The sequence below is a fragment of the Palaemon carinicauda genome, chromosome 2, assembly GCF_036898095.1.
Source record: "Palaemon carinicauda isolate YSFRI2023 chromosome 2, ASM3689809v2, whole genome shotgun sequence".
In the NCBI taxonomy this organism is placed as follows: Eukaryota; Metazoa; Arthropoda; class Malacostraca; order Decapoda; family Palaemonidae; genus Palaemon; species Palaemon carinicauda.
Window position 1 is genome coordinate 174,489,482 of NC_090726.1, and position 10,000 is coordinate 174,499,481.

The following is a 10,000-nucleotide window of genomic DNA, read 5'->3' on the forward strand; positions in this document are numbered from 1 at the left end:
ATATATATATATACATATATATATATATATATATATATATATATATATATATATATATATATATATATATATATATATATATATATACTTGTAAGTTGCAAAATTTTTCGTCGGATTAAGTAGAGGAATTTACTAATAGGAAACGTCAGGAAACTTTCTGGTTAGGAAGGTATAATGAGTGAATAATTAAATAATAATATATAGACCAACTATTATCGATTAATATCTATCTTCTAAGAACCCTGCTAAAGTTTGTCTTTCCCTCTTAGTCCTTCCAGGGAGAGTAAAAAACTATAATTCCACAAAACTCTGGAAGTGGAAAAAGAATTTTGATTGGAAAGCCGACGTATTTTCAATAGATCAGGAAAGCTAACAAGTTCATAGTTTCTGCGAACATGCTGTGAGTTTATAGGTGTTTTTTTTTTTTTTTTTTTTTTTGGACAGGCTTTGAAAAGAAAATATATTTATTAGGTTTAGATTCACTAGTTGCTATTATCTCTATATACAGTAAAACATAAAAGGACAGGAAAAGCAATAAAAAATTATTAAATTGACGAATAAATAATTTAATTCCGCTTATCTCTGTGTGAGCGTGTGTGTATATGTGTATGTTTATGAAGCAAGGAATTATAAACCAAAATCAAGCAGTGGAAGGATAGCTTACACTCCCCCCCCCTCCCCCCAAGGAGTATTATAATAACGTGCATTTAGATTATGTCGTTTATTAAAACAGATGATAACCGTACTGCAGTCATAAACATTTTTGTTTTTTAAAGAAAAAGGAATTTTTTTATTGGGAACTGCACAAAAACACCATATATTTTAATATTAGAAATTAATAATAAAAAAGGCACGAATAGATTATATATACCGTTAGTAACGTTACTAAAGCTTCTCAATTTACACTTGCTCCCTCCTTTTGAGAAGGAACATTAGAGAAAAAAAGTAGCCTGCATATCACAATGACTTCCAAATGCACGACGAGAAAGAGCTTCAAGAAAAAAAAATTTTAATTTTGTTTCATGGGAAGCTGATTATTGTATTTTTAATTAAATTATCTGGGCACAGTTTTACGTTTTCATTTTAAAAGTTCTCTTTCATAAGGTCGAGTCTACATAATAATCCCTTCGAACAAGTTTAATATCCTTTACAGGTAATATCATCTTAGATTATGTAAATATATAATGTCAGTATGTTTTCATGAAATAAGGATAAAATTAAAACGTGAGAGAAATAGTCGATAGATTAAATATACTCATTATCCCTTGGGAACAAATTATATGAACTAACTCACTCCCATTACACACCCAAAAAGGTTATGCATTTCACTACGTTTGTTATTTTACACTTCGTAACTATATGGATCAAGCTTTCACCTGGTAGTCCAATGTGGGGCTGTTTTAACTACCATTCATGAGGTCATTACTAACAATGACGTTCAACTGTTAATATTTATGCATATGGATGTCATTAGGGTATTTCTCATTTGAATTTTTAATGAAACAAGAATAGGATGTTTCACGTATGAATAATGTTAAACTGAATTAAACTGCGTATTATAAAAGTGTCTTATACCCGCGTCACCTGTGAAATAAATGAAAGGGAAAAAAAATGTCATGGCAATTGCTACAACTAAGTGGTAATAAAGCTTTGAGATGGCTTACAAAATAGTCTTATTGTCACCATCCTTTCATTATCATTACATTTTAGTTTGCTCTTTTCCTCGTTTCTTTGCTTGATCGGCTTCAACATTTTACTGTATTTTGACCTACCTCTTCTCTTATAATCCTATCGTCTTTGTTTTCTAAAACTTTATATATTTTGATTTGTTTTGTTCATGTGTATTCAACATTATAAAGAGAAAATGTGTGATTACAATTTTATTGCATTGGCTACTACTAAAGACTTCTTTTGCATGATGAGAGAGATTAAAGTAAGCTCAGTCCAAGGTGATGGAATGAATTTGTTTTTTGTCAAACGATTATAATTGTAAGAAACCCACTAAGTGATCTATGATGGCACTACTTACTTTTCTTTTTGAACTAAAAAAACAAACTTTAATGATATTCACAAAAAAATTGGTTGTTAATCCTAGGATCATTATTATTTACATATAACAGATGATGGTTGCTAAAATTATTGTATAAAGAAAAATCACCAGCAGTGTCTAAATTCTAATCTTTGAATATTCAAAAGAAGGTAATTAATAGCCTTTTTCCATTCATTGGAGTTTGTATCGTGGATTCTTGAAGAGGATTAGGAAAACATAAAATTTGAATAAAGTCTCGGTATTTTTGTCGACCACTAAGACTATTTCACGGATCACCAGTGGTCCGTGGACCAGTGATTTGCATACGTACGCATAGTTTTCCTTCCATGAATGTACAAAAAGTGACTAATTAAAATAATGAATAAGAAAGTGATAAAAACACAAAGAATTACAATGGCATTGCATATACATTTCCCATCAACTTCTATTTTCTACCTTTCAAAGAGAGGGAAAACAAAGCAGTCCTAACATTATGGAAAAATGGTGGTACTGTTACATGAAGTCAGCAGTGTTCAGTAAATACATGGTGTTGCATGAGATATTTACTGTATCGCTTTCAATTCCATAAAACAGACGAGCTCTTCAAAATGAATATGCATGGAATATCTAAATCGAAAATAGCAATAGAGAGAGAGAGAGAGAGAGAGAGAGAGAGAGAGAGAGAGAGAGAGAGAGAGAGAGAGAGAGAGAGAGAGAGAGAGAGAGAGAGAGAGAGAGAGAGAGAGAGAGAAGCGGTTGTACATACAGAAATATGTAATATTTAAAGACAGTCATCTTTTCCTAGTTTAATCATCTAAGTTTTTTTTATTACTATAACATAACTCTTAATTCTGTTTAGAGCTTCCCGTATTTAGATATACTAATTGTGTTCTTTAATTAAATGTAAAATCTGAGATGTCAATACTACAGCTTTTTTCTCTTGTGAAAATCATTCCTAGAAATATTTTAATTTAGTTTGTAGCGAATATGTTAACAACCAACACAGGAAGTTAAAAGAATAGCATATTTTTTACTTCATCTATATTTTTTGCAATCTTGAATACTAAAAAAAAAAAAAAGATAAATGTCATTAGCACTATTTTGCATTAATGCTCTTATGCTTCCACAATACTGACTAATTCAACCATAATTACACTTTTATGTACACCTTCCTTTACTTAATTTGTATTTCCTATAATCACTTATAATATTAATTTCATATCATAGGTGACTAATGAGTACTTCAATGGTATCCACTACTTGCAAACTTTCTGTTAACTCTCCATATAGGTCAGTTTTATTTTCATTAACGTAACTCTCATCTATTAATTTGTTTTTCTATGAAGACATAACATGAATATGGTGAAACTTTATTTTTCTTATCTCCTGCTAAGAAACTGGTTCGTGTCTTATATGGTATAAATAATGAATATTAACAAAGGCAGATACAGATACTATAATGCTCGTAATATAAGTATGCTCTCACATAAAAAAACACACTCATGCACACACATAGTATGAGATAGAAATTCATTTCTATTTGAACACGATATTTTGTTGATTTTCACACACACACACACACACACACACACACACACACACATATATATATATATATATATATATATATATATATATATATATATATATATATATATATATATATATAAATATATATATATATATGTATATATATATATATATATATATATATATATATATATATATATATATATATATATATATATATATATATATTTAGGTAGGTAGTAAGTTGGCCAGGGCACCAGCCGCCCGTTGAGATACTACGGCTAGAGAGGTATTGGATCCTTTGACACGCCAGATAGTAATGCATTGGATCCTTCTCTCTGGTTACGGCTTTGCCTACACTTACACAGAATAGTCTGGCCCATTCTTTACATATTATCGTCTTTCCTCAATCACCTGTCAACAATGAGATACTAAACTCTTCTAGGAGGACACTCAAAAATTAAACCATTGTTCTCTAGTCTTGGGTAGTGCCATAGCCTCTGTACCATGGTCTTCCACTGTCTTGGGTTAAAGTTCTCTTGCTTGAGGGTACACTCCGGCACACTATTCAATCTTATTTTTATTATTACTTTTTGTTTACTTCCTCTTGTTTTTTTTTCTGGAAATGGTGTGTTGGGCAGGCTTAGTAGAAGGGCCATTGATGCCTGGTGGTTTATCAAGAGGTTGTCTTTTCCTTTTTTGATTCTTTTTCTTCTTAAAACCATCCTTACTGTCCATCCTTGAGTTGAGGTGACTATCCTGGAGGGGATTTAGCCTGGCATGGTGTATCTGCTCCTCCATGTTGACCAGTTTTTCCGACTTTTTACTATAGTCTATGGATTTCATCAATCACTTTATTTATAATTCTGTACATATTGTTTTTGTTATAATTCTTGTTAATGTAGTTTTTAAGTATGATGTCTATTTTTTATTTCAATTAATTCCTATGCTGTCTGGAGACATTGAGCGAGATCCGGGACCAGTACGTCCTAGATTTCGTCAATGTCGTCTTCTGTATTGCAATATTCGTGGTCTACATGCAAATATCCAAGACCTTACAGTTGCCTCCAGACAGTAAGATATTCTTTTGTGCTTAGAAACTCTGGTTTCTAATATGAGGCACTCATCTGAGCTCCTTATAACTAGTTTTAAGAAGCCAATAATGTTGAAACGTTATGCCATCCCTAGGGCCAGGGGAATGGCAGTTTATATTAGGAACGAGTACCCTGCTTCTCATAAGTCCTGGTATCAATGTGGATGTCATGAGATTCAGTTAATAAAAGGTTGTTGCAGGCATACAACTTTTATTTGTGTTCAATCTACCGGAATCCAGACATGGATGATTCTATCTTCGTTTGTCTTCTTATCATTATAGCTAAGATGAAAGAAGATAATAGAAAGGCTTCTTTTGTCTTTGTTGGTGATTTTAATGCTCACCATAGAGAGTGGTTAAGTTCCATCTCTCCTACCGATCGCCATGGCTTAAGAGCTTTAGACTTTGCCTCTGAATCAGGCTGTGAGCAAATCATAAATTAAGCTACTCACAGGTCTGATAATTGCTTGGACCTCTTATACATTGACTCCCCTGGCGTTATAACTAGTAAGGTTGGTTCTCCAGTGAGGACATCTGATCATGCCTTTATTTCATTAGTAGTGAAGACTGAGCAGCCTGTCCCTGATATATCATACTCTTGTAAAATTTATATGAAATCCCAAGCAGACTGGAATGGGATTTTGCATGATCTTTTGTGCTTGAATTGGTCACAATTATATAGTAGTGTAGATCCTGTTGTCCCTTTGAATGAGAATCTAGTCAACATAATTGATAGGCGTATCCCTTCTCGTGTCCTAAGGTATCGAGTGAAGGACAAACTATGGTTCAATGATGATTGTAGACGTGCTTATTTGTAGAAGCAGGAGGCCAATCATCTTTGGAAGGGTAACAGATCAGATTTGACCTGAAACAACTATACTCAGCTTCGAGCTTTTGCTCAGAGAGTTTATGCCTCAACTGAAAAGGTTTACAATTTAACCATAAAAGAAACCCTTTCTGGTATAACTCAGGAACACAAATGGTGGTCTACCCTTAAATCTGCACTCTTTGGTGTAGATGCAACAGTTCCTCCTTTACTTAAACCAGATGGCTCAGTCACTCACTGTCCAAAGGAAAAGGCAACCGTTTTGGCTGAAGTTTTTGGCATAAAACAGAGTAATGAAAAACTTGAACTTCCTCATTCCTGTTTTCCTGAGGCTAAACTAACCAGGTTAGCTCTTCAATCTCGTGAGATTAAAGCTCTGTTGATGGAACTTGATGCTTATGGAGGTGTAGACCAAAGTGGTATTTTTCTCTTGTTTTTTATAAAGACAGCAGATTTCTTAGCTCCAAAGTTATCTGTTATTTTGCTCAAGTTAGCAAGAAGAGGAGCTTTTAGCACTTGTTGGAGAATTGGTAATGTTACTCCTCGCTTGTGGTAGCTCAATTGTAACTGATTACCGCCCAATTTCCATAACACCCATAATATCTAAAGTTTTTGAACATCTTCTTGCATAACGTTTTAATTGGTTTGCTGAAGGAAATCATCTATTTCCTAGTTTAATATTTGGTTTTCGTAAAGGCCTTAGAGCATTTGATGTCCTCCTAACAATCTCCAATGCTGTACAGAAATCCCTTGATTATGGTTAGGAAGTTCGTATGATTGGCCTTGATTTTAGTGCTGCCTTTGACCGTGTTAATCATGAGGCCATTTTTTTCAAACTGAAACAGTTGGGAGTGTGTGGGTCGTTTCTTAGCATTATTATTGATTTTTTTAAGTAATAGATCTCAAAGAGTTGTTGTTGATGGGCACCATAGTGAGTATAGGAATGTGATATCCGGTGTTCCACAGGGTAGTGTTCTTGGCCCATTACTTTTCATACTATATACACATGACATGAGGTTTGGCCTAGAAAACAAGCTTGTTGCATATGCAGATGATGCTACTCTCTTTACATCAATTCAATTCCTGGAATGTAGATCTGGGGTGGGTGAATCCCGTAATAGAGATTTAGCTAAAATTAGTGCATGGTGCAGATTATGGGGTATGAAGTTGAATCCTAACAAAACTCAATGTATGATTATAAGTAGGTCAATCACGGTGGCTCCTCAACACCCGGATTTCATTAATGATAATGTTTCTTTGAATTTGTATGACTCTTTTAAAATTTTAAGTGTGATTCTCGAGAGCAAATTTAGTTTTGAGAAACATGTTAGGTCTGTGTTTTCTTTAATTGCACAAAAAATTGGATTATTGAGAAAATCTCACAAGATTTTCGGTGATCAATCTATTCTGAAGAAGTTTTTTGATTCTGTCATTCTACCTTGTTTTGAGTATTGCTCTCCTGTCTGGTGTTCTGCTGCTGATTCTCATCTTAATTTGTTGGACAAAAACTTACGTTCTTTTAAATTTCTTACTCCTGATCTAGATATTAATCTTTGGCACCGTCGTTCAATTAGTTCATTATGCATGCTGCATAAGATTTTTCCTAACGCTGACAATCCTTTACATTCAGATCTCCCTGGACAATTCTTTCCTGTTCGTAATACTAGGCAGGCAGTTAATTCCAATAGCCAGGTATTCTCCATCATGAGGCTCAATAGTACACAGTATTCTAGAAGTTTTATTCCAGCTGTTACCAAGTTGTGGAATGATCTTCCTAATTAGGTGGTTGAATCAGTAGAACTTCAAAAGTTCAAAGTTGGAGCAAATGTTTTTATGTTGATCAGGCTGACATGAGCCTTTTTATAGTTTATATATGACATATCTGTTTTTGACGTTGTTAATAGTTTATGGAGGACATATCTGTTTTGACCTTGTTACTGTTTTTAGAATGATTTATTGTTAATTTATTCTCATCATTTATTTATTTTCTTATTTCCTTTCCTCACTGGGCTATTTTTCCCCATTGGAGCCCTTAGGCTTTTAGCATCTTGCTTTTCCAACTAGGGTTGTAGCTTGGCTAGTAATAATATATATATATATATATATATATATATATATATATATAATATATATATATATATATATATATATATATATATATATATATATATATATATCTGTGTGTATATGTGTGCGTGTTTGTGTGTGTGAGAGAGGAATTTTGTTTAATATGTAGGCGGTTCATGGTAGTTCTTTTACTAAGAGGTAAAAAGGCATACTACTCTTTTACTCGAACAAATATTCTTGCTCCTCTACTTAATACAGAAAAACAGTTACAGCATTATGATTCAATCGCTTTTACCATAAAGTATTTCCATCTAACATCTCGTGTTTAGTAGTTTGTATTTTCCTGAAGTTGACACCATTTATTTCTATATTATAATTCCTCAACGAAAGTAGTTAGTAATATTTGATTTCATTCATTAAGAAGAGACAAAATTTTAAATAATGTGACTTGCTACAGCTACGGTATTAAAATAAAAATAAATCCACAATAGAGGTATACAAAAATACCTTTCATGAAGAGGGAGGATTTTGTTAATATAGCCAGCGAAACAATATGTAAAATTTTCTTATGAACGTAGGGCATATCAAGATATTGATATGTTAAAACAATTAGTAAACTGGGTTAAATCAGTGACAAAATAAAAAAAATTAATATTCAGTAGAAATACAGAATCATTATTTTTTTAGCAATGGCAATGACATACAATAGCATTATTAACTTTAAAGATTTATATATGATATAAAATATTTTTCTTAAAATCCGTAAATCATTCATATCAGATTGTCGCTGAAAAAATCTAGTGAGAATAAAAGGAATTCCTTCAATGAATTTTCAAAATTAATTTTCGGAAAAGTAATATCATAAATACTCTAAAATCATATATTAACATGATATAAAGCAGTTCATTCAGGACAAATCTCCGGAAATACAGAATATGAAAAAGAAAGTTTTCCCAAACTTCCACAGGCAGTTTACACCTAACTTACAAAAGCCCCTTGCATCACAAGTGGGATCTCTGCTTTTGCTAACTTTATGGCATGAGACCATTTTCACTTTACCGAACACACACACACACACTCTCTCTCTCTCTCTCTCTCTCTCTCTCTCTCTCTCTCTCTCTTCTCTCTCTCTCTCTCTCTCTCTCTCTCTCTCTCTCGTGTTCCCTGGTGCAAACAGTCTTTTAGTTTGGTAAACTTCATATTCATCCAATAGCAATAAATTGAAAAACATGTCATGCATAGTTCAATGTTGCATATATTTAATGAACTCTGACTTTCATAATAATAAGTGGAAGGTACTAATACCTTTAAAAAATCTAATACCATTTTGGTGGAGTATTTTGAATATTATTAAACATCATTTGGATATCACTTTCTGGTAACTGATGAATATAACTGATCTCATTTGCATTGATATTTTTTTTTCAAAGTCTATTAAGAGCTACGCAATTTGACATATCATTAGACTTTAATTTATACCACCTTTTTAATGGAATAAAATGAAAGGCGTCACTCACATTTAATATTACACATCTAATCCCCTCCAAAAAGTTTTCATCATCTAAAAAATTTATTCTCCCTACTTTATTAGTAATTGTTAAAATGATCATAAGGAAAATACGAATAAAATTTATCATTTACTTTTCATATTCAAATATGTCGAAATTTCATTAAGATCAATGTTGTTCTTGAATACACTTTCAATAAAATTACAAGATGACGAGGAAAATAAGTTTTTCAATGTTCTTCATTCAAATGGCATTACCTGAATTTATGATATATAAGTAATATCAAAAACATTTTTACCATGTTTGATATTAGTAATAGGTCATGAGAAAACAATTTTCTGTGTTTAGAAATATTTTAGTTCAATTAAAGATAATAAATAGTCCAAATATATATCACAGAACACAAACAAAGATATGGGCTAAAAACAGTAAATACATAATTTATGATTTTGACAACTACATCTGATTACATTCAGTCTTTCAAACCTCATCGGTAAAGGCTTATATAAAAAAACTTAAGCTATAGAGAGAGAGAGAGAGAGAGAGAGAGAGAGAGAGAGAGAGAGAGAGAGAGAGAGAGAGAGAGAGAGAGGGAGAGAGAGAGAGAGAGAGGAGAGAGAGAGAGAGAGAGAGAGAGAGAGAGAGAGAGAGAGAGAGAGAGAGAGAGAGAGAGAGAGAGAATGGTATTTAAAACCAATATACTGTAACTACCCAGCTGAAACACTCATAAATTTTTAACAGCAATCCTGTAAATAAGCTGATGGAGAACGTATAGGTTTCAGAAATTATTAAATACAAAGTTTCAAAATGATTGGGATTATGTACTATGCCCCTTATAAGTTTTGGATTGCAGTTAATGGATAGAAGCAATAACTATAAACAGTTAATGATAATAGCCATAAATAGATTCTTCGTTGAAATATTAATGTCAGACAATGATGCTTTGA